This window comes from Pogoniulus pusillus, chromosome 7 (assembly GCF_015220805.1).
Source record: "Pogoniulus pusillus isolate bPogPus1 chromosome 7, bPogPus1.pri, whole genome shotgun sequence".
In the NCBI taxonomy this organism is placed as follows: domain Eukaryota; kingdom Metazoa; phylum Chordata; class Aves; order Piciformes; family Lybiidae; genus Pogoniulus; species Pogoniulus pusillus.
In genome coordinates this window covers 37,531,879-37,555,973 of record NC_087270.1, presented here as the reverse complement: position 1 = coordinate 37,555,973, position 24,095 = coordinate 37,531,879, and positions in this window count along the sequence as shown.

The window sequence follows — 24,095 nt, the reverse complement described above, 5'->3', positions numbered from 1 at the left end:
GTGCCAGGCTTACGTAAAGCCCAGCGAGCTGCAATAACAGCAAGGATGTTTGGCTGGCTGAGCTTGAGCTGAGCTGTGAGCTGCTGCCAACCTCCTCTTCTCCTGCCAAGTGCACAGAGCACAGACTCTCAGGACTTGCTGCAAGCTCAGCTCAGCCAAAGGGTCGCTGCTTGCATCTGCCTGGGGTGTTGGGAAGAGTCCTGGTTTAGAATCCACAGAATCCACATAGAATCAAGCAGGTTGGAAGAGACCTCCAAGCTCAGCCAGTCCAACCTAGCACCCAGCCCTAACCAATCAACCAGACAATGGCACTAAGTGCCCCATCCAGGCTTTTCTTGAAGACCCCCAGGGACGGTGCCTCCACCACCTCCCTGGGCAGCCCATTCCAATGCCAATCACTCTCTCTGTGAAGAACTTCTTCCTAACATCCAGCCTAGACCTACCCTGGCACAACTTGAGACTGTGTCCCCTTGTTCTATTGCTGGTTGCCTGGCAGAAGAGGCCACCCCCCACCTGGCTACAGCCTCCCTTCAGGTAGTTGTAGACAGTAATAAGATCAGCCCTGAGCCTCCTCTTCTCCAGGCTAAACAGGCCCAGCTCCCTCAGCCTCTCCTCACAGGGCTGTGCTCCAGGCCCCTCACCACCTTCCTTGCCCTTCTCTGGACACCTTCCAGCACCTCAACATCTCTCTTGAATTGAGGAGCCCAGAACTGGACACAGTACTCAAGGTGTGGCCTGAGCAGTGCTGAGAAGGACAAGAAGTGGTGAACAGTCACATCCTGCCAGATTCCAGCAGTGCCCGTGGTGCTGGCTCTGACCAGAGGTGCTGTGGGATGTCCAGGGATGGACTAAGAGTAATGGGAGTGGGAGGAATGATGAGGAAGAAAGCTGGCTGGGATGGGGCTGGAGATGCTCTTTTGCTAAGGGAAGGCAAATCATGGAATCATGGAATTATTTTGGTTGAAAAAGGCCTTTCAGATCATCAAATCCAAGAGATCATAGAATCATAGCATCAAGCAGGTTGGAAGAGAGCTCCAAGCTCAGCCAGGCCAACCTAGCACCCAGCCCTGGCCAAGCAACCAGACCATGGCACTAAGTGCCTCAGCCAGGCTTGGCTTCAACACCTCCAGGCACAGAGACTCCACCACCTCCCTGGGCAGCCCATTCCAATGCCAATCACTCTCTCTGACAACAACTTCCTAACAACATCCAGCCTAGACCTCCCCTGACACAACTTCACACTCTGTCCCCTTGTTCTCTTGCTGCTTGCCTGGCAGAAGAGCCCAACCCCAGCTGGCTACAGCCTCCCTTCAGGGAGTTGCAGACAGCAATGAGGTCTGCCCTGAGCCTCCTCTTCTGCAGGCTGCACACCCCCAGCTCCCTCAGCCTCTCCTCACAGGGCTGTGCTCCAGGCCCCTCACCAGCTTTGCTGCCCTTTTCTGCAGAGAGGAAAGCTCAGGAGGTGTTTTCAAGTAGCAGAAATCCTTTTCTCCTTCCACACAGGTGAGTAAGGAGGTCAGGTGAGGAGGCAGCTGGCTCAGGGTTTGAGCTGAAATCATCCCTTCCCTGTGCTGAAGTGGGGGGCACTGCTCTGGCACCATTGAGAAGGAATTTCTTACACCTCCTGTCAGAGAGCTGTGCATGCCTGGGCTGCCAGAGGATCTATAGGCCTGTGGAACTGCACATGGTTGCAGCTGCTGGGGACAGGACCGTGGAGTAAAGGAGGAGAGAAGCTACAGGAGGTACCCTCTAGATATTAGCATCTCCAAACCTGGGCCAGCAAGCATCTCCTCTTCTGTGATCAGCCAGCCTCTGGGCCATGGTTTGGCCTTTGCAACCATGTCCCCACAGCTGCTGGGAAGGCTGAGAGGCTGGAGTGGCTCTAACAGAATGCACATTTTCCTCTGCCCTGTGCTTGTCTCAACCTACACCAGCCAGGCCTTGAGGTGATGTCACAGGTCCCCAGCCAGAAGCAGGGCAGCCCTTTGCCATGTCCAGATGGCTCATCTGCAGGATGCTGTGACCTAGATCACGTCCCTTCCCTCACCCTGGCTACGTGAGAGCCCTCGCTGGGAGCACAGCAGCTTCTGGCCACGCTGATGTGTGCCATCCGGTGCTGGCATCAGCTGGCACCAGGTACTTAGCTGCTCGTAGCTACGGAGGGCAAAACCCCTTTTCATCTCGTTCCCAGCACGCCTGAAACTTGGCACTGGTCCACGAGGCTGGCAGCAGCTCCTCCATGCTCAAGCAGCCAAGGATTGCACTGAGGAGCCTGGGAAAGAGGGGACAGAAGGGAGAGATTGTTGGGCTGTGAAGAGAGGGATTCCTCAGCTCTTGCAAGTGAGGGAGGGTCATGCCCCAGCTGGGTAACTCCAGCCAAAAACCAGACACATCCTCCTGTGGCACCCAGGGCACTTCTGGCATCTGTATTTTGAGCAGCAGAAGGGTAAGAGGTGACAGCCAGGAGTTACAGACTTAGGCACCCAGCAAGCTAGGCAGGCAGAGCCTGGGGGCAGGTTTGTCCAAGGAGGACACTGAGATGCTGGAACACATCCAAAGAAGGGTAATGGAGCTCTAGCACAAGGCTTGTGAGAAGCAGCTGTGGCAATGGGGATGGTTTAGACTGGAGAAAAGGATGCTCAGGGGAGACCTTCTCACTCTCTATGCCACTGCTTGACAGAAGGCTGCAGTGAGGTGAGGTTTGGTTATCTGCCAGTCACTAGTGCTGTGCCCCAGGGATCAGTGCTGGGCCCAGACCTGTTCAGTATCTTTAATGATGATCTGGACCAGGGGATTGAGTCCAGCATCAGGAAGTTTGAAGATGACACCAAGCTAGGAGCAGTGTGGAGCTGTTGAAGGGTAGAAGAGCCCTGCAGAGGGACCTGGCCAGGCTGCATAGGTGGGCAGAGGCCAATGGGATGAGACTGAACAAGGCCAAGGGCAGGGTTCTGCACTTTGGCCACAACAACCCCAAGCAGTGCTACAGGCTGGGGACTGAGTGGCTGAGAGCAGCCAGGCAGAGAGGACTCTGGGGGTGCTGGTAGAGAGGAGCAGAAGATGAGGCAGCAGTGTGCCCAGGTGGGCAGGAGAGCCAATGCCATCCTGGCCTGCATCAGGAGCAGTGTGGGCAGCAGGACAAGGGAGGTTATTCTGCCCCTGGACTCAGCACTGCTCAGGCCACAGCTTGAGTGCTGTGTCCGGTTCTGGGCTCCTCAATTCAAGAGAGATGTTGAGGTACTGAAAGGTGTCCAGAGAAGGGCAATGAAGCTGTTGAGGGGCCTGGAGCACAGCCCTGTGAGGAGAGGCTGAGGGAGCTGGGGGTGTGCAGCCTGCAGAAGAGGAGGCTCAGGGCTGACCTCATTGCTGTCTGCAACTGACTGAAGGGAGGCTGTAGCCAGGTGGGGTTGGGCTCTTCTGCCAGGCAAGCAGCAATAGAAGCAGGGGACAGAGTGTCAAGTTGTGTCAGGGGAGGTCTAGGCTGGATGTTGTTAGGAAGTTGTTGTCAGAGAGAGTGATTGGCATTGGAATGGGCTGCCCAGGGAGGTGGTGGAGTCTCTGTGCCTGGAGGTGTTGAAGCCAAGCCTGGCTGAGGCACTTAGTGCCATGGTCTGGTTGGTTGGGCAGGGCTGGGTGCTAGGTTGGAGTGGATGAGCTTGGAGGTCTCTTCCAACCTGCTTGATTCTATGACTCTATTCCAAGAGGGCTGTGGAGATGCTGGAGAGTGCCCAGAGCAGGGCCAGGAGGATGCTGAGAGGGCTGCAGCAGCTCTGCTGTGAGCACAGACTGAAAGAGTTGGGGCTGTGCAGGCTGCAGAAGAGGAGGCTCCCAGGTGACCTTCTTGTGGCCTGCCAGGGTCTGAAGGGGCCTCCAAAAAAGCTGGGGAGGGACTTTTGAGGCTGTCAGAGAGTGGCAGGAGTAGGGGGAATGGAGCAAAGCTGGAGGTGGGGAGAGTCAGAGTGGAGGTGAGGAGGAAGTTGTTGAGCAGGAGAGTGGTGAGAGGCTGGACTGGGTTGCCCAGGGAGGTGGTTGAGGCCCCATGGCTGGAGGTGTTTGAGGCCAGGCTGTGTGAGGCTGTGTGCAGCCTGCTCTAGGGTAGGGTGTCCCTGGGCATGGCAGGGGGGTTGGAACTGGCTGCTCCTTGTGGTCCCTTCCAACCCTGACTGATTCTGTAATTCCTTTCCTCAGCTTTCCCCCCCTCCTTTGCTGTATGTTGAACTGAGGCTTTTCTGCTGGCCACCAGGGAAGCAGGACAGGTGGCAGCATAGTCCCTTCCTCTTTGCAGACCTACATTTTGGCAGTATCAGACGTGCCTGGCACGGCCTTTTCTTGGACTGAAGCAAATCCCATTGCTCCTGAGTGTTGTTGCAGGACCACTGGAAGAGCAGAAGGCACTGGTGAACTGGTGGTGAGACTTCAGAGCATCTGTGCTGACTCCAGCAGAGAATGTAGAGGGGGAAAAAGGAACTGAAGACATCTGTGTCCTCAGCTGTCACTGAATCTCATCCTGCTTGGGGGTTGGAAAGGTCACAGAATCACAGAACCTCAGAGGTTGGAAGGGACCTCCAGGGACCATCAAGTCCACCCCCTTTGCCAAGCAGAATCATACAGGAATGCATCCAGGTGGGTCTTGACTGTCTCCAAAGGAGACTCCACAACCACTCTGGGCAGCCTGCTCCAGGGCTCTGTCACCCTCACTGTGAAGAAGTTTCTGCTCATGTGGAGGTGAAACCTTCTCTGTCCCAGTTTGTAGCTGTTGCTCCTTGTCTTATTGCTGCTGACAAAGAATTTGGCCCCAGCCACTTGACCCCCACCCCTCAGATATTTGTACACTTGGATCAGATCTCCTCTCAGTCTTCTCTTCTCCAGACTAAACACCCCCAGGACTCTCTGCTTCACAGGGGAGATGCTCAAGTCCCCCAATCACCTTCGTGTCTCTCTGCTGGACTCTTCCCAGCCAGGTCCTCTGGAGACCATCTTAGTCCAAGCCTCTTGCTGAAGCAGGGTCCCCCACATCAGGTAGCCCAGGTGGGTTTGGAATCTCTGCATAGAAGGAGGCTCCACAGCCTCTCTTGTCAGCCTGCTGCAGGGCTCCAGCACCCTCCAAGAGTTGTCTGAAGGCAGAAGAGAAGAGTGCCAGGGAGCAGCAAGAGGCAGGAAAGCCACAAGCACCTGATGTGACAGCAGAGGAATGAAATCAGAGAAAATCCAATTTCCACCAGAAAGCAAAAAATCAACCCTGACAGGCAAGAGGAAGAAGGGAACAGCCTGTCCCCAAAGCCACCACTGCCAGGCAATGCCCAGAACCCAACTTGACAGCCAGCAGCATCCTGCAGCTCTGGGCTCGTAGTCCTCGGAGGTGATTTGGATCCTGAGCTGTGTCCCAGCTGTGTCCCAACGCTCTGCTCTACCCAGGGCTCTGGTTCCAGACCAGCTCATTACTGGGCCCATGGTGCCCATAGTTACAAACCCCTCTGAGATCAGCACTGAGGAGCCCAGGGGAGCTGGGGATGGGCTGTGCTGATGCTAACGAGACCTGAAGGGCTCAGGTTTCACACCAGCCTTGTGACAGCAGTAAGGAGCTCAGGAGGATGAGGGCAGCTTTTGCACATCACAGTATCCCAGTGTCACAGTATCACCAAGGTTGGAAGAGACCTCACAGATCATCAAGTCCAACCCTTTACCACAGAGCTCAAGGCCAGACCATGGCACCAAGTGCCACGTCCAGTCCTGCCTTGAACAGCTCCAGGGACGGCGACTCCACCACCTCCCCGGGCAGCCCATTCCAGTGTCCAATGACTCTCTCAGGGAAGAACTTTCTCCTCACCTCCAGCCTAAATCTCCCCTGGTGCAGCCTGAGGCTATGTCCTCTCGTTCTGGTGCTGGCCACCTGAGAGAAGAGAGCAACCTCCTCCTGGCCACAACCACCCCTCAGGTAGTTGTAGACAACAATAAGGTCACCCCTGAGCCTCCTCTTCTCCAGGCTGAACAATCCCAGCCAAAATCAGGCCACAGGGATGGAGTAGGATATTGATTGCTCAGGTGGGATCTTCCCAGTCACCTGGCCAAGCCCCTTCCAGTTGATCTTCATGAGTCCTAGACTGATATCTAGGTTTAGGCAGGACATGAGGAACAGTTTCTTCCCCAGATGTGTGGTTAAGGTCTGGGAGAGGCTGCCCAGGGCAGTGGTGGAGTCCTCATCCCTGGAGGGATTAAAAACTCACATTGATAAGGTACTGAGGGATCCCTGAAGGGATTGAAAAGTCCTGTTGCTAAGGTACTGAGGGACATGGTTTAGTGCTAATCTGGCCTGGAACCACTTACTGTAAGAGGACCTGTCTCTCTCTGCTTTGAGTTTTGATGTCTGGGGACCAGGAAAACAGCTTTCTTGAAAGCAAGCCTTTTCCTTTCAGAGCCTGGAGGTTTCATCTTCCTTTGTGCTCAGCCTTAAGGATAAAAATAGCTATTCTGGCAGATGATGCATCTCATGGATCCCAGTGAGCATCTGAGCTCAGTCCTGGGCAGAAAGAGGGCTTAGGAGTGAGCTTGGGGCTGCAGATGAGGAAAGGAGCAGGCAATGACAGTGTCTGTGAGAGCTTGGTGCTCCTTTAAGTTTGCTTTGGCATCCTGCAGACAGATGATGCTTTGAAGGTCTCTGCCTGACCTCTTTTCTCCAGCCTAAACAACCCCAGTTGCTCAGCTGCTCCTCACAAGGCTTGTGCTCCACACCCTTAGCCAGCTTCCTCGCCCTTCACTGGACCTGCTCCAGCACCTCAACGTCCTTCCTGGGGTGAGGCCCCCAAAACTGAACCCAGGATATGAGGTGTGGCTTCCTCAGTGCTGAGTACAGGTGGACAATCCCTGCCCTAGTCCTGCTGGCCACACTATTGTTGATCCAAGGCAGGATGCTCTTGGCCTTCTTGGGCACACTGCAGGCTCATCTTCAGCTGGCTGTCAACCAGCACCCCCTGGTCCTGTTCTGCCAGGCAGTTTCCAGCCACTCTGCCCCAAGCTTGGGACATTTGTGTGTCTGTTGTGAGCCAAGGGCAGTACCCAGAACTTGGCTTTGTTAAGCCTCATCCTGTTTGCTTCAGCCCATCAATCCAGCCTGGCCAGATCTCTCTGCAGAGCTTCCTGACCCTGCAGTGAATCATAGAATCAAGCAGGTTGGAAGAGACCTCCAAGCTCAGCCAGTCCAACCTAGAACCCAGCCCTGCCCAAGCAACCAGACCATGGCACTAAGTGCCTCAGCCAGGCTTGGCTTCAACAGCTCCAGGCACAGAGACTCCACCACCTCCCTGGGCAGCCCATTCCAATGCCAATCACTCTCTCTGGCAAGAACATTCTCCTAACATCCAACCTAGACCTCCCCTGCCACAACTTGAGACTGTGTCCCCTTGTTCTGTTGCTGCTTGCCTGGCAGCAGAGCCCAACCCCATCTGGCTACAGCCTCCCTTCAGGTAGTTGCAGACAGCAATGAGCTCTGCCCTGAGCCTCCTCTTCTGCAGGCTGCACACCCCCAGCTCCCTCAGCCTCTCCTCACAGGGCTGTGCTCCAGGCCCCTCACCAGCTTCATTGCCCTTCTCAGCACCTCAACATCTCTCTTGAACTGAGTCTAAAGAAACAACCTCAGGATCCCATCTTCAATAGCAGCCTCCAGAAGGTGCTTGTAAAGATCAAAGAGCCCAGGTCAAGGGAAAGGCAACCCAAACCTTGGGCAAACGTTCTCCATCCCCCCAAAATAGCCAAGCCTGCCCATGGCCCTCAGTCTTAATGAACCCCTCTGCCAGGAGAGTCCTGCCCACCTCTGTGCAATTCCTCAGGCACAAATGTCCCTCCAGGTATCTCCTGCTGAGCCTGTGCTCCTGATCATAGAATCATAGAATCAACCAGGTTGGAAGAGACCTCCAAGATCATCCAGTCCAACCTAGCACCCAGCTGATGCCCTTCACAACCTCCTTCATCCCAGATGGAAACTGCTCTGCAGAGACAGCCTGCAGCAGAGGGAGAGCAGGTCTCTGCAGCTTGGGGCTGCAGGTTTGGCTTCACCCCAGCTTCCTGGAAAGCTTGGTGGGAAGCTGGGACATGCCAAGGAAGGTGCAGAGAACCACTGCTTTCACCAGGTGAAGTGGCTGGCCACCTGCAAGGCCAAGGACTGCTCTGGTTTCCAGCTCACAGCCGATGAGATGGGGACAAGGGCACCAGGGTGTTGCCTGTTCCTGTTCCCTGTGGTGTCATTGATCATCTGAACAGCTCTGGAAGAGACACAGAGCATCAACCTCCCCCTCCACTGACCACAACCTACCTCTGAGGGCCTCATAAACAGAAGGCATCAATATTTGATGGCTCCTGTCAGCTGTTTTGTTCTCAAGGTGAAGGAGAGCAGACCCTGTGTCTGCCCAGCTTGTGTCTGTGCACTGGTGGGGCACCACAGAGGGGCCAGCATCATGTCACAGAGTCACAAGCTCTTGTATTTAGGTAGGAAAAGGCCTTGGAGATCATCAAGTCCAGCAATGACAGGCCACCACTAAACCATAGTCCTCAGCATCACATCTCCACAGCTTTCCAGTCCCTTCAGGGGTTGAACACTGCCTGGGTAGACTCCACCAGGTCTTGACAACACTTTCCATGGATAAATAGCTCCTCATGTCCAACCTCAGCCTCCCCTGGGGCAACTAGACACTCTTTCCTGTTGTCCTGTTACCATTCCTTGGAGAAGAGGTAGCCTCCCACTTCACACCAAGCTCCTTTCAAGGAGTTGTAGAGAGCAAAAAGGTCTCCCTTTAAGCCTCCTTTTCTCCAGGCTGCATGCCAGGAGCTGTTCCTTCACAGAAAGCATCACCTCAACTCATACAGAGCTGCAACTGACTCCATCCACCCAGGAGGGATGGAGCAAGGGGGCTGTGAGACCAAAAGTCCTGGCAGTGTGGTGCAGTCCCCACTGACTGGAAAAGGGCAAACATAACTCCCATTCTCAAACAGGGTAGGAAGGAGGAGCCAGGGAGCTGCAAGCCACTCAGTCTCACCTCTGTGCCCAGTAAGATCATGGAGCAGCTCCTCCTGAAGGCACTACAGAGACAGGAGAAGAGTGAAGAGGTGATTGGGTGCAACCAGCATGGCTTCACCAAGGGCAAATCCTGCCTGACAGACCTGGTGGCCTTCTAGGGACAGGTCACAACATGAACAGGTGAGGGGAGAGCAACTGATGGCATTGACCTGGGTCTGAGCAAGGCCTCTGACACTGTCCCACACCACATCCTGGGCTCCAGGCTGGTGGCACATGGGTTTGATGGGTGCTGCATGAGATGGACACAGAACTGGCTTGGTGGCTGCACCCAAAGAGTGGCTGCCAATGGCTCCATGGCCAAGGGGAGGCCAGGGACAAGCAGAGTCCCTCAGGGGTCAGTCCTGGCACCAGTCTTGTTCAGCATCTCTGTGGGTGCCATGGGCAGAGGCACTGAGTGCAGCCTCAGCAAGTTTGCTGCCCACACCAAGCTGTGTGGTGCAGCAGCCAGGCTGGAGGGCAGGGATCCATCCAGAGGGAGCTGCACAGGCTGCAGAGGTGGGCACAAGCCAAGCTCAGGAGGTTCAGCAGGACCAAGGGCAAGGTCCTGCAGCTGGGTGGAGGCAATGCCAAGCAGAAATGCAGGCTGGGCAGTGAGTGGCTGGAGAGCAGCCCTGAGGAGAGGGCCTTGGGGGTGCTGCTGGAGGAGAAGCTCAGCAGGAGCCAGCAGTGTGCACTTGCAGCCCAGAAAGCCAAGCAGAGCCTGGGCTGCAGCAGCAGAAGTGTGGCCAGCAGGGCCAGGGAGGGGATTCTCCCCCTCTGCTGTGCTCTGCTGAGACTCCACCTGGAGTACTGCATCCAGCTCTGGAGCCTCTATTCCAAGAGGGCTGTGGAGATGCTGGAGTGTGTCCAGAGCAGGGCCAGGAGGATGCTGAGAGGGCTGCAGCAGCTCTGCTGTGAGCACAGACTGAAAGAGTTGGGGCTGTGCAGTCTGCAGAAGAGGAGGCTCCCAGGGGACCTTCTTGTGGCCTTCCAGCATCTGAAGGGGGCTACAAAAAAGCTGGGGAGGGACTTTTGAGGCTGTGAGGGAGTGGCAGGACTGGGGGGAATGGAGCAAAGCTGGAGGTGGGGAGCTTGAGAGTGGAGGTGAGGAGGAAGTTGTTGAGCAGGAGAGTGGTGAGAGGCTGGAATGAGTTGCCCAGGGAGGTGGTTGAGGCCCCATGGCTGGAGGTGTTTGAGGCCAGGCTGTGTGAGGCTGTGTGCAGCCTGCTCTAGGGTAGGGTGTCCCTGGGCATGGCAGGGGGCTTGGAACTGGCTGCTCCTTGTGGTCCCTTCCAACCCTGACTGATTCTATGATCCTATTCTAAGAGCCTGGCCACAAACCTCTCCTCCTCACCCCATGGGCACAGGGCACAAGGCAAGAGGCATCACATCCTGCCACAGTGGCCTTCTGAGCAGATGGATCTGGGAAAACTCTGTGGTAGATCTGCTTCTGCTGGCAAATAGTTTCACCTAAATTGGGCATGGGGCTCAGCCTGAGGAGAAGCCATGCCTGCTGCCTCGTTGCCATGCCACGTTGGCAGAACCATGGGCTTTTTGCTGCATTAGGTTGTTCCCCTTAAAATAGCTGCTTGGAGTTTGCTCTCCAAATCCTTTTTCATCACAACAATCAAGAAAAGGAGGCCAACCAAGCTCAGAGCTGAAGGCTGCCAACGTTGCCAACCTGCATCAGAGGAGGGAGGTGGGGATGCTCAGGGCTCTAAGCGGCATCTGACTAAGGTGATGTTGGGCATCATCCTGCTAGAGTGGGTCTCAAGTTGTGGCAGGGGAGGTCTAGGCTGGATGTGAGGAGGAAGTTGTTGTCAGAGAGAGTGATTGGCATTGGAATGGGCTGCCCAGGGAGGTGGTGGAGTCTCTGTGCCTGGAGGTGTTGAAGCCAAGCCTGGCTGAGGCACTTAGTGCCATGGTCTGGTTGCTTGGGCAGGGCTGGGTGCTAGGTTGGACTGTCTGAGCTTGGAGCTCTCTTCCAGCCTGGTTGATTCTATGATTGTATGACTAAGCAGACTGGAAGATCCCCAGACCTGCAGATGTTTGTCAGAGGGCCTGGCTGTGTGGGAAGTGACATTGTCACCCCCAGCCCATGCAGTCCCAAGTGACAGCATCAGAAATCACCAGTAATGCAAAACCAGAAAGGGGTGTGGGGCAAGGAAGCACTAAGATCCTGGTTGCCTGGACAACTAATTTGGATGTCCTTGTCCTCCTGATGACTCAATCCTTAATAACATGACTGAGGATGGTTTCTGTCCTCAGGGGCCTCAGCTTATCCCAGGAGCATCAGCAGTCACAGCCGAGGCTGGTGCAGGCACAGCCTATCTTGCCTCCTGCAGGCCAGAGACGTGTCCTCATCTAAGGCCAGCCATAGGTATTTTGTTGATAACCAAAAAGGTTCTAGAATCATAGAATCATAGAATCAATCATGTTGGAAGAGACCTCCAAGCTCAGCCAGTCCAACCTAGCACCCAGTCCTGGCCAAGCAACCAGACCATGGCACTAAGTGCCTCAGCCAGGCTTGGCTTCAACACCTCCAGGCACAGCAACTCCACCACCTCCCTGGGCAGCCCATTCCAATGCCAATCACTCTCTCTGACAACAACTTCCTAACAACATCCAGCCTAGACCTCCCCTGACACAACTCGAGACTGTGTCCCCTTGTTCTGTAGCTGCTTGCCTGGCAGAAGAGCCCAACCCCACCTGGCTACAGCCTCCCTTCAGGGAGTTGCAGACAGCAATGAGCTCTGCCCTGAGCCTCCTCTTCTGCAGGCTGCACACCCCCAGCTCCCTCAGCCTCTCCTCACAGGGCTGTGCTCCAGGCCCCTCACCAGCTTCCTTGCCCTTTTCTGGACACCTTCCAGCACCTCAACATCTCTCTTGAATTGAGGGGCCCAGAACTGGACACAGCACTCAAGGTGTGGCCTGAGCAGTGCTGAGTCCAGGGGCAGAATAACCTCCCTTGTCCTGCTGCCCACACTGCTCCTGAGCCAGCCCAGGATGCCATTGGCTCTGCTGCCCACCTGGGGCCAAGTTTGATCTTTCCCTCTGGTTTTCAGCACTGCAAGAAAGCCACCAGCAAGGTGCAGCTTGTGACTTTCATTTTAAATCTGATCATCTCAAGCTCCCTTTGCGCTCGCCATCTGCCAGCATCCCTTCTCCTCACAGCCTGCACCCTCCAGGAAATGAAAAGTCTGGGCAGGGCATAAATAATTCATTGGGCTCAGCTACAAAACACAGGTCGTGTCGTGGTGGGTGTTAAATAGGCCCCCTGAGGCACAGAGACCAAATAAAATCACTGGGCACCTCTTTGTCCTGCTGCTGGCATCTGCCAGGGCTGGGAGCACAGTGTACCTGGTGCCTCTGTTGATGCATCACAGCATGCCTGACTTGAAGATTAGGAGCTCTGGCATGGAAAAGAGAGAGAGAGAGGCTTGAGCTTTAAAGAAGAGAAGCTGGCAGAGTTGGGATGGTGATGGATGTGAGGTTTCAAGGGGGTTGGGAAAGAGACAGAGATGATGGCACAGAGGATGAAGCCCTCCAGGGACTGTGATGACTCAGCCAAAGTATCCTCAGCTAAACTGCTCCACTCCAGCTATGGCTGAGTCCTTCATATCCTTGAGAACGCCCCAGAGATGGTGCTGGAGGCTCAGGAGGGGTGTGGAGGAGAAGAAGAGGGTGGGTGGGTAGAGCAAGGCAGGATAGGTTCAGAGATGGCAACCCTGCCAGGCTGTCCCAGTATTAGCTCCAACAGCAGGTCAGAGCTCAGCAGAGGCTGGCAGGGATGCAGGGCAGGGACAGTGCCACAGCCCTGCTTGTCCCTACTGAGACCATCACTCCTGTGCTCCTTCCCCATTCTAGCCAGAGGCTTGTTCCATGGATAACCATCCCAGGAAGGACCTGAGAAGCAGGACCAGCCAGGAAGCAAGGGGCTGGGGAGAGGTGCTGGTGAAGTGGGCACCTGCCCTGAGAGGCAAACCCACTCACTGTTGTCTCCCACCATAGAATCATAGAATCAACCAGGCTGGAAGAGACCTCCAAGCTCATCCAGTCCAACCTAGCACATCCTCACCACTGGCTCAGTGACAGGTGATAACTCACCCAGGTGAAGACCACATCAAAGAACTGTGCTTGTGATGCTCCCCCAGCTCCAGCCTCTTGCATGGGCAGATCCAGGCTTCATCCTGCAGCCCTCACACTTTCCTCTGCCTCCTCTCTGTCTGCACTGGGAGCAGACTGGGATAAAAACTGCATTCCTGTCACAGGATGAAAACAGGAGCTGGGGGCAAGACCAGCAGGTTGCCTTCTGCAGCTGAAGGGGCTGAGGTCAGAGGCATCTCTCACCCATGACAGGGAGATACTGCCTGGAGTTTGGAGCCAGGCACAATTCAAGCACAGGTTGGTGTGTTAGGAGGAGTGTGTCCAGCAGACAGAGGGAGGTTCTCCTGCCCCTCTACTCTGCCCTGCTCAAACCTCATCTTGAATACTGCCTTCAGTGTTGGGCTCTCCATTTTCAAAGGGACAGGGATCTGCTGGAGAGGGTCCAGCAGAGAGCTATAAGGATGATGAGGGGACTGCAGCACTGCCTGAGGAGGAGAGGCTGAAGGACCTGGGGCTGTTCAGTCTGGAGCAGAGAAGACTGAGAGGGGATTTCATCAATGTTTATAAACATCTGAGGGCTGGGGGTCAGGAGGCAGGGGACAGGCTCTGCTCACTGCTCCTTGGGATAGGACAAGGAGCAATGGGTGTAAGCTGCAGCACAGGAGGTTCCAGCTCAGCACAAGGGGGAACTTCTTGACTGGAAGGGTCCCAGAGCACTGGCACAGGCTGCCCAGAGAGGTTGTAGAGTCTCCTTCTCTGGAGCCTTTCAAGGCCTGTCTGGATGTGTTCCTGTGTGATCTGTGCCAGATTGTGTGGTCCTACTCTGGCAGGGAGGTTGGACTGGATGATCTCTTTGAGTCCCTTCCAACCCCTAACATCCTGTGAGCCTGTGACATGTAGGAACAAAGCAGCTGGTGCATCCCAGGGCATTCCCCATCCTGCCCCACCGGTGCCTTGAGCCTCACAGCTCACCCATGCTGCAGACTCTTAAACCAAAGGTGTTCTGGCTGGACCAGGGACTTTCAGGCAGATGAATTTCTCCTCCAGCCTTTCAGTTTCCCTTGGCAAGGAAAGAGTGGGTCCTTGCCAAGGACTGCTCAGAGACACCCCCTTAGATGATGCCCTCCTGACCATTCCCTCTCCTCTTGCAGGAGATGTGCAGCCCATGGGCAGCCATTTGACTCACAGGCTGGTTTTAGCTTGGCTTGGGTGCCAGAGCTTTGCACAGGAAGGACTAAGGGATATTCTGGGGGGAAACCATCCTGGGCATGACTGGCTGCTGCTGGGTGTCAGTGACTCACTTTGGAGGAATCTGGCCCGTGCAGAGGGACAGTCCTGTCCCAGTTACTTGACCACAACAGAAGTGGCTGTGGAGCTTGCCACATTGATTAAACATTGATTAAATCCCCTCTCAGTCTTCTCTTCTCCAGACTAAACAGCCCCAGGTCCCTCAGCCTCACCTCATCAGGGCTGGACAAACAGGGTTTAGGCTGTGTGAGAAAAGGAAGCAATGAATGCATCACCCCATGGAATGGGTGAGATGATGCCAGATCCAGGTGGGCAAAGCCATGGGCATGAGGGATTGGGGCAGAGATGCCCCTGGTTTACAGTAAGGATGATCACCAAGACAAAAAGTGTTAATGCTGGGAAAAACTCCTTCTCCAAAAGGGTTGTCAAGGCCTGGGATAGGCTGCCCAGAGCAGCAGTGGAGTGCTCATCCCTGGAGGGACTGAAAAGCTGTGGTGCTGAGTGACATAGTTGAGTGATGACCTGTCAGAGATGGGTTCATGCTTGGCCTTCGATGACCTCAAAGGTCTTTTCCACTGACTCAACATCAGGGATGCTGCAGCTCTCTGGCAGCTGTGTGGCTGATGAAAAAAACCTCTCTTTCCTCGCAGCCTCTGATTGAGTTCTCCCTCTGTGGCTCCCCAAGGGAAGAGCTGCAGCAGCAGGGTGTGCTGAAAGCTTCCCACAGTATCACAGTGTCACAGCATCACAGTACCACAGTATCATCAGGGTGGGAAGAGACCTCACAGATCATCCAGTCCAACCCTTTACCACAGAGCTCAAGGCCAGACCATGGCACCAAGTGCCACGTCCAATCCTGCCTTGAACAGCTCCAGGGACGGCGACTCCACCACCTCCCCGGGCAGCCCATTCCAGTGTCCAATGACTCTCTCAGTGAAGAACTTTCTCCTCACCTCCAGCCTAAATCTCCCCTGGCACAGCCTGAGGCTGTGTCCTCTTGTTCTGGTGCTGGCCACCTGAGAGAAGACAGCAACCTCCTCCTGGCCACAACCACCCCTCAGGTAGTTGTAGACAGCAATAAGGTCACCCCTGAGCCTCCTCTTCTCCAGGCTAACCAATCCCAGCTCCCTCAGCCTCTCCTCGTAGGGCTGTGCTCAAGGCCTCTCCCCAGCCTCGTCGCCCTTCTCTGGACACGCTCAAGCATCTCAATGTCCCTCCTAAACTGGGGGGCCCAGAACTGAACACAGTACTCAAGGTGTGGTCTAACCAGTGCAGAGTACAGGGGCAGAATGACCTCCCTGCTCCTGCTGACCACACCATTCCTTTTGCTGTGCTCAGCTCTGCTGCCCTGCGGCGTGCCCCAGGCGCGGGGACTCCTCCAGCTGCTGCCGCTCATCTCGCTGCCGGGGGCAGACAAAGAGGGTCAGGGCCACCGAAACACGACACTTGCCTCTGCCCTGGCCAGGGATGAGCTGGCAGCTTGCCACCCTGCAAGTAAACATCTCTGCGGGCAGCCCTGGCATGGTGTCTTATTGCTGTCTACAACTACCTGAGGGGTGGTTGTGGCCAGGAGGAGGTTGCTCTCTTCTCTCAGGTGGCCAGCACCAGAACAAGAGGACACAGCCTCAGGCTGTGCCAGGGGAGATTTAGGCTGGAGGTGAGGAGAAAGTTCTTCCCTGAGAGAGTCATTGGGCACTGGAATGGGCTGCCCGGGGAGGTGGTGGAGTCGCCGTCCCTGGAGCTGTTCAAGGCAGGACTGGACGTGGCACTTGGTGCCATGGTCTGGCCTTGAGCTCTGTGGTAAAGGGTTGGACTTGATGATCTGTGAGGTCTCTTCCAACCCTGATGATACTGTGATACTTTGAGTTGCTGCCACTGGCCTCAGGACTCTTCTACCTGATCAGCATTTGCCAGCTGATGGAGCTGGGCTATGCAGGATTCTGTCTCTAGCCCTCAAGAGCACCTCAGATAAAATATTTCATCTTTATTAATGCAAGGAAATGGCTGAAGCATTTGATCCTCAGTCAAACAGCTCCTTGCATGGCTTTGGAGAGGTGAGCTTCCCAGACCTGCCATCATCACCCCTAGGTACACCACCCCACCCCCAAGCCTTTTCAGCTCCCTTTCACTCCTGCTGCAACTCTTTCTCAACCAGCCTGGGAGAGAAAAACGATCTGTCTTCCCAAACAAGACTGTGGCAAGCACTGGCATTTATCCTTGTAATGCCTCAATTTGTCTGTCTGTGTCTGCACACAGCCAGTCCCTCTGGCTGCTCATCACCTTATTGACCCTGGTTAGCAGGATCGTGCCTCTCCATTTCTTAGCAAGAGCTCTTTGCTGGAGCCATGGGCTGCAGGAGCAACTGAGCAGAGCATTAAGCCTGCTTCTGCCTTTTCAAGGTGGTTCAGCCACCCTGGGAGAATGGGCAATGGCATCCATTGGCCACAGCAGCCCAGCCTCTCTCCTAATTACCCCACCCCCCCCCACCCCCCCCCCCAAATCCCAGCAGAGTTGGCTTCTGAGGATCCTTTAGTCCACCACCCTGCTGCTAAAGCAGGGTCACCCACAGCAAGCTGCCCAGGAGCAGGTTCAGCAGTTACAAAATCTCAGCAGAGGGTAAGACTCCAGAATCTCTCTGGGCAGCCTGCTCCAGGGCTCTCAGAGCTCTGAAGAGTACTGGAGAGACCTGCTCTGGGCTCACATTACAGAGGCCTGGAGCAGGACTACACAGTCACACATCTCAGTTGATACCCAGAACACAAAACCCTCCCTGAAACACTGCCCTCACACCCCCATCTTCTGTCCACCCATACAGATGGTGATAGAGCTCTGCTCCCATTTAGAATCAGAGAATCAACCAGGCTGGAAGAGACCTCCAAGCTCAGCCAGTCCAATCTAGCACCCAGCCCTGGCCAAGCAACCAGACCATGGCACTAAGTGCCTCAGCCAGGCTTGGCTTCAACACCTCCAGGCACAGAGACTCCACCACCTCCCTGGGCAGCCCATTCCAATGCCAATCACTCTCTCTGCCAACAACTTCCTCCTCACATCCAGCCTATACTTCCCTGTCTCTCTTAACCTGGCAAGTCCAGAACTGGACCCAGTACTCCAGATGTGGCCCCTATTGAGCAGAGTAGAAGGAAGGAGAACCTCACTCACTCCACCAGACACAGGTCTTAATGCTCCCCAGGAGATCATTGCCCTTCATGGCCATGAGGACACACTGCAGGGTGATTCCTCCAGCTCTCAAACCTAAGTCCTTCCTAGAAGAAACTGAGATAGGCATTAAAAAAGCAAACACAAACCAAACCAAAGCCAAAGACCCTGACAGCCACCTCCCTTCTCATCATCTCAGTGCTTACAAGTGGATAATGTGCAAAGAAAGCCCTCCAAAATAGGAAGCTAATAACAATTTTTGTCCTCCTTAAGTGATTTTTGCTGCAGGAGAACTTTGCTTTGAACTTTGCCATTGCAGGGTGATTCCTCCAGCTCTCAAACCTAAGTCCTTCCTAGAAGAAACTGAGATAGGCATTAAAAAAAGCAAACACAAACCAAACCAAAGCCAAAGACCCTGACAGCCACCTCCCTTCTCATCATCTCAGTGGTTACAAGTGGATAGTGTGCAAAGAAAGCCCTCCAAAATAGGAAGCTAATAACAATTTTTGTCCTCCTAAAGTGATTTTTGCTGCAGGAGAACTTTGCTTTGAAGCTCAAGATGAAGCTTGAGCTCCCTGTCTCTCTTAACCTGGACCCAGTACTCCAGATGTGGCCCCTATTGGGCAGAGTAGAAGGAAGGAGAACCTCCCTTGCTCTGCCAGGCACAGGTCTTAATGCTCCCCAGGAGATCATTGCCCTTCATGGCCATGAGGACACATTGCAGGGTGATTCCTCCAGCTCTCAAGACTAAGTCCTTCCTAGAGGAAACTGAGATAGGCATTAAAAAAAGCAAACACAAACCAAACCAAAGCCAAAGACCCTGACAGCCACCTCCCTTCTCATCATCTCAGTGCTTACAAGTGGATAATGTGCAAAGAAAGCCCTCCAAAATAGGAAGCTAATAACAATTTTTGTCCTCCTTAAGTGGTTTTTGCTGCAGGAGAACTTTGCTTTGAAGCTCAAGATGAAGGTCTGGACTATCTTTGACTCTCTTCGCTGCTTCCTCAAGCTCCCTGTGCAGTGGGGAGGACAAGGAGAGGTGGCAAGGAAGATCCATGGAGAAAGCATCTTCCAGAGGCCAAAAAAGACCAGGCACAGAGGTTCAGCCTGTTCCTGTCTGGAGGAGAGCAGAGGAAGAAGATGGAGTGCCCAGGAAGATGGAATACTAAATTGCCAGTGTTTTATGTGGCCCAAGACTCCTGCATCCCTCCTCTGGTCACTCTTGTTCATTCCCTTCCTCCCTGTGGATAGATCTTAGGATGACAAACACCTCTCTTGTGAGCTCAGGCTGAGAGAATTGAGGGATTGTTCATCCTGCAGCAAAGAAGACTGCAGGGAGATTTTGTGTGGTCTTTCAGTGCTTAAAGAGGTCTATCAGAAAGCTGGGGACAGAGTTTTTAACAGGGCTTGTTGTGACTGGACAAAAGGTGATGGCTTTAAGTCTACATAGTAAGAAGAAACTGCTCACTCTGAGGGTGGTGAGAAAGGGAAGAAGGAGGAGATGTAGCTCTTTTTCCCCTGGTTGCCAGGGCAGAGAAAATGAGCTGCTGGAGAAAGGAGACAACTGAGGGCAGAAATCGATGGCAAACTACTTAGCACATCTCCTGGTCAATGTGACCCTGGGGCCTGATGAGCCCTGTCACTGTGCTCCCCTCCCTAGGGATGCTACAGCAGTTGGGTTTCAAAGTCACTGGGTCACAGGATAGTAGAAGTTGGAAGGGACCCAAAGAGCTCATCCAGTCCAGCCCCCCTGCCAGAGCAGGACCACACAACCTCACCCAGGGCACACAGGAACACATCCAGACAGATCTTGGTAGTCTCCAGAGCAGGAGACTCCACAACTGTCCATGTGGATGAAATCCCTGTTCTGGTGCCTGCCCCCATGGAGACTGACCTTGGTGGCCCCAGCATCCTCCCTGTGCTGGACTCACTCCTGGCCACCAGCAGGCACTGCAGGTTCAAGCTGAAGTTCATTTGGGGGCCTTCTGAGCCCTGTCACTGTGCCCCTCCCCTTAGGGATGCTACAGCAGTTGGGTTTCAAGTCTCTGGATCACAGGATCACAGGATGTTAAGGGTTGGAAGGCACCCAAAGGGCTCATCCAGTCCAAGCCCCCTGCCAGAGCAGGACCACACAATCTAGCTCAGGGCACACAGGAACACATCCAGACAGGCCTTAAAAGTCTCCAGAGCAGGAGACTCCACAATTGTTTGTGTAGATGAAATCCCTATCCTGGTGCCTGCCCCCATGGAGACTGACTTTGGTGGCACCAGCATCCTCCCTGTGCTGGACTCACTCCTGGCCACCAGCAGACACTCCAGATTGGAGCAGAAGCTCATTTGGTTGCTTGCAAGCAAGATCCCAATTCTCCTATGAGGATGGTGATACTCTGGCCCATGTTGCCCAGAGAGGTGGTGAAGGTTCCATCCTTAGAACCATTCCAGCTGAGGTTGGACAGGGCTCTGAGCAACCTGATCTGGTTGAAGATGTGGTGGAGACTCCTTCCCTGAAGACTTCCAAGGCCTGTCTGGATGTGTTCCTGTGTGATCTGTGCTAGATTGTGTGGTCCTGCTCTGGCAGGGGGGTTGGACTGGATGATCTCCTTGGGTCCTTTCCAACCCCTAACATCCTGTGAGCCTGTGATGTCTCTGCTGGCTTCAGGGGGGTTGAAGTAGACCATAGAATCATAGAATCAATCAGGGTTGGAAGGGACCACAAGGATCACATAGTTTTAACCCCTCTGCCATGGACAGGGACACTTAGATGACCTGTAAAGGTTCCTTCTCAAACAAACCATTATGTCCTCTCTGTCCAGGCACAGAGACTCCACCACCTCCCTGGGCAGCCCATTCCAATGCCAATCACTCTCTCTGTGAAGAACTTCCTCCTAACATCCAGCCTAGACCTACCCTGGCACAACTTGAGACTGTGTCCCCTTGTTCTATTGCTGCTTGCCTGGGAGAAGAGGCCAACCCCACCTGGCTACAATGTCCCTTCAGGTAGCTGTAGACAGTAATAAGATCAGCCCTGAGCCTCCTCTTCTCCAGGCTAAACAGGCCCAGCTCCCTCAGCCTCTCCTTATAGGATTTGTGCTCCAGGCCCCTCACCAGCTTTGTTGCCCTTCTCTGGACATGTTCCAGGTTTGAATGAAAGAAAATGAGGACCTAAACCATTCTTTGGCTGTTTTCCCCTCAACTGTCCACACCAGCTAAAGGACTCTCCAGTCCATGCTGTGCCTCATGGAAAGCCCTTTCTCTGTGGCTCTTAATTGGCATCTCTGCTCTGTGTCAGGTCCTTGTCTGCTCTCAAGAATGATGAAGCACTGATTTATTTTTTGCCTTTGAAGCAATCAAAGGACTTATTTTTAAACTCTGCTTTCCTCTGAAGATTCCCATTTGGTTTTTTTCTTCTTGCTGAAGCTAAATCCTGGGATAAATGAGATCCTTGCAAAGATGGTATTTCTGACCTTCTCTGCTCTCTTTGTTTCTTTGGAGTCAATTTATAGCGTGGCTGCTCCCTGTTTGGCTGCACAAGGAGGGTGATTAATGTCTGTGCTGAAGAAAGCAGTACAGGAAGGTAGAAAGAGCTGTGAGAGCCAAAAGTCATTAAAATGAGAGATATAAACATCCAAAGGCCAGGGCCAGTTGCTGCTACAACCTTAGATCAACCCTTTGGGTCCTCACATCACTCCATGGGCTGCTTTTATGGGGGCCAGTTGGACTTCAGGTTGCTGCTACAACCTTAGATCAACCCTTTGGGTCCTCACATCACTCCATGGGCTGCTTTTTTGGGGGCCAGTTGGACTTCAGGTTGCTGCTACAACCTTAGGTCAACCCTTTGGGTCCTCACATCACTCCATGGGCTGCTTTTTTGGGGGCGAGTTGGACTTCAGGTTGCTGCTACAACCTTAGATCAACCCTTTGGGTCCTCACATCACTCCATGGGCTGCTTTTTTGGGGGCCAGTTGGACTTCAGGTTGCTGCTATAACCTTAGACCAACCCTTTGGGTCCTCTGATCACTCCATGGGCTGCTTTTGGGGGCCAGTTGGACTTCAGGTTGCTGCTATAACCTTAGACCAACCCTTTGGGTCCTCTGATCACTCCATGGGCTGCTTTTTTGGGGGCCAGTTGGACTTCAGGTTGCTGCTATAACCTTAGACCAACCCTTTGGGTCCTCTGATCACTCCATGGGCTGCTTTTTTGGGGGCCAGTTGGACTTCATGTTGCTGCTACCTTAGATCAACCCTTTGGGTCCTCACATCACTACGTGGGCTGCTTTTGTGGGGGACTAGAGAAGGGGATTAAGGTTCACTCAGCCTACTGCTGCAGGTAGTACCTTAGGATCACACCTTCAACCTCACCTGGAATGACTCCTGGGATGAGGCATCTACCACCACTCTGAGCAACCCAGGCCAGTGTCTCACCATCCCCAACATAAACAATTTCATAGAATCATAGAACCAAGCAGGTCGGAAGAGACCTCCAAGCTCAGCCAGTCCAACCTAGCACCCAGCCCTGGCCAACCAACCAGACCATGGCACTAAGTGCCTCAGCCAGGCTTGGCTTCAACACCTCCAGGCACAGAGACTCCACCACCTCCCTGGGCAGCCCATTCCAATGCCAATCACTCTCTCTGACAACAACTTCCTAACATCCAGCCTAGACCTCCCCCAGCAAAACTCCAGACTGTGTCCCCTTGTTGTACTGCTGCTTGCCTGGCAGAAGAGCCCAACCCCACCTGGCTACAGCCTCCCGTCAGGGAGTTGTAGTTTCTTTCTTATCTCTAGTCTAAGATATAAGGCACAGAGATGGAGTTCAACCCAGGCTGACCATGCACCTTTCCATAACCAAGCTGAGCAGCAGAAGAACCTGGCTTGCAGGAGATGCTCCAGGTTATGCTTTATAAACCACCTGGACACCTTGGTTGGGGGCCCAACCATTTCTGTGGCCTCTTCTGGACCAATTTCAACAGGTCCATGACTTTCCTGTGCTGAAGACTCAGCCATTGCCTCTGCCTGCTGTTACCTTTGGCTTTAACCTCAGCTGCCTCCTTGCCTTCTGTCACGCAAGGCAGCATTGTCCACCTCTGTTAGATTTGGTCTCCCAAGTGTCCATTGCCATTGCAAAAGGCAACTTTGCTCTGCAGCCCAATCGATGCTAAGCTGTTTAAATGGTGTTGTGTGGAGGTAATAGCATTAGAAGACCCATAGGGAATTAAGGAAATAACAACTAGCTTTATTAAGGAGCTTAATTGAATTACATAGGCAGGAGAGTTTAAGCTCGTGAGCTCCATACTCTCAACTCCTGGAGCAGGATGCTCAGCAGCAGCAAGATGAAATAATCTCCAGCCTGTCTGGAGGACTGGAGAGTGGTAGAGCTCAGAGGAGACAGGGTAGCAGCTCTTCACTCAGAGAATGGATGCTTGAGACTGGAGTGGTGGGAGAGACACCAGGGAAGAGGCTGGTGGGGCTGAGAGAGGGCAGCTCTGGCCTAGGTGGGGATGAGCTCTTCACATGTCATCCTGGATGGATGTGTGCTAAATGTTCTCAGCCCACACTGGGCTGGAGCCTCCACCACCTCCCAGTCTACCACATAGCTTCACTTGGCTGAGAGCATCCCTCCAGTGCTTAGCCTCACTGGCCCATGTCACATCACACAACCTCCCCATCCTGTGCATGCCATCTAACATCAACCTCCTGGCACCAGCTCACCTAGCATCACCTCCCTGTGCTACTTCACCTAGCCCCACCTTCCCAAGGCATAGAATCAGAGAATCAACCAGGTTGGAACAGACCTCCAAGCTCAGCCAGTCCAACCTATCCATCCAGTCCAACCTATCCAACCTAGCACCCAGCACTGGCCAAGCAACCAGACCATGGCACTAAGTGCCTCAGCCAGGCTTGGCTTCAACACCTCCAGACACAGTGACTCCACCACCTCCCTGGGCAGCCCATTCCAATGCCAATCACTCTCTCTGCCAACAACTTCCTCCTAACATCCAGCCTAGACCTCCCCTGACACAGCTTGAGACTCTGTCCCCTTGTTCTGTTGCTGCTTACCTGGAGAAGAGGTAACAGCCTCTCTTCAGGTGGTTGTAGATAGCAATGAGATGAGCCCTGAGCCTTCTCTTCTCTTCATGTCATCTAATCTCACCCTCCCATACCACCCTGGCAAGCACAGAGGGGAGAGCAGACTCTTTCCCTTTGCAGAGACTTCTCCCTGGTGCAGTGGTGCCCACACTGTTACCACTTCTGCATGCACACCCTTCCTGTAGACTGCAGCATGCTCAAAGCATCTGGGCTGCTGGGTGGCAAAGGTTTTTTCCAGGCTCAGAGAGGTGCTGTGCCTAGCTTGAGTGCAGAAGGTGTTTGCTGCTGGTGGTGGTTACTGCTCTGAATGAGAAGAGCACTAAGACTCATTGCACCTTGCCTCTCCCATTCAGAGCTCCTAAACACAGAGGACAGGTTGGCACAGTCCAGAGATGGATGTAATGGAGGTGTCCTTTAGCCTGGAGAAGAGGAGGCTCAGGGCTGATCTCATTGC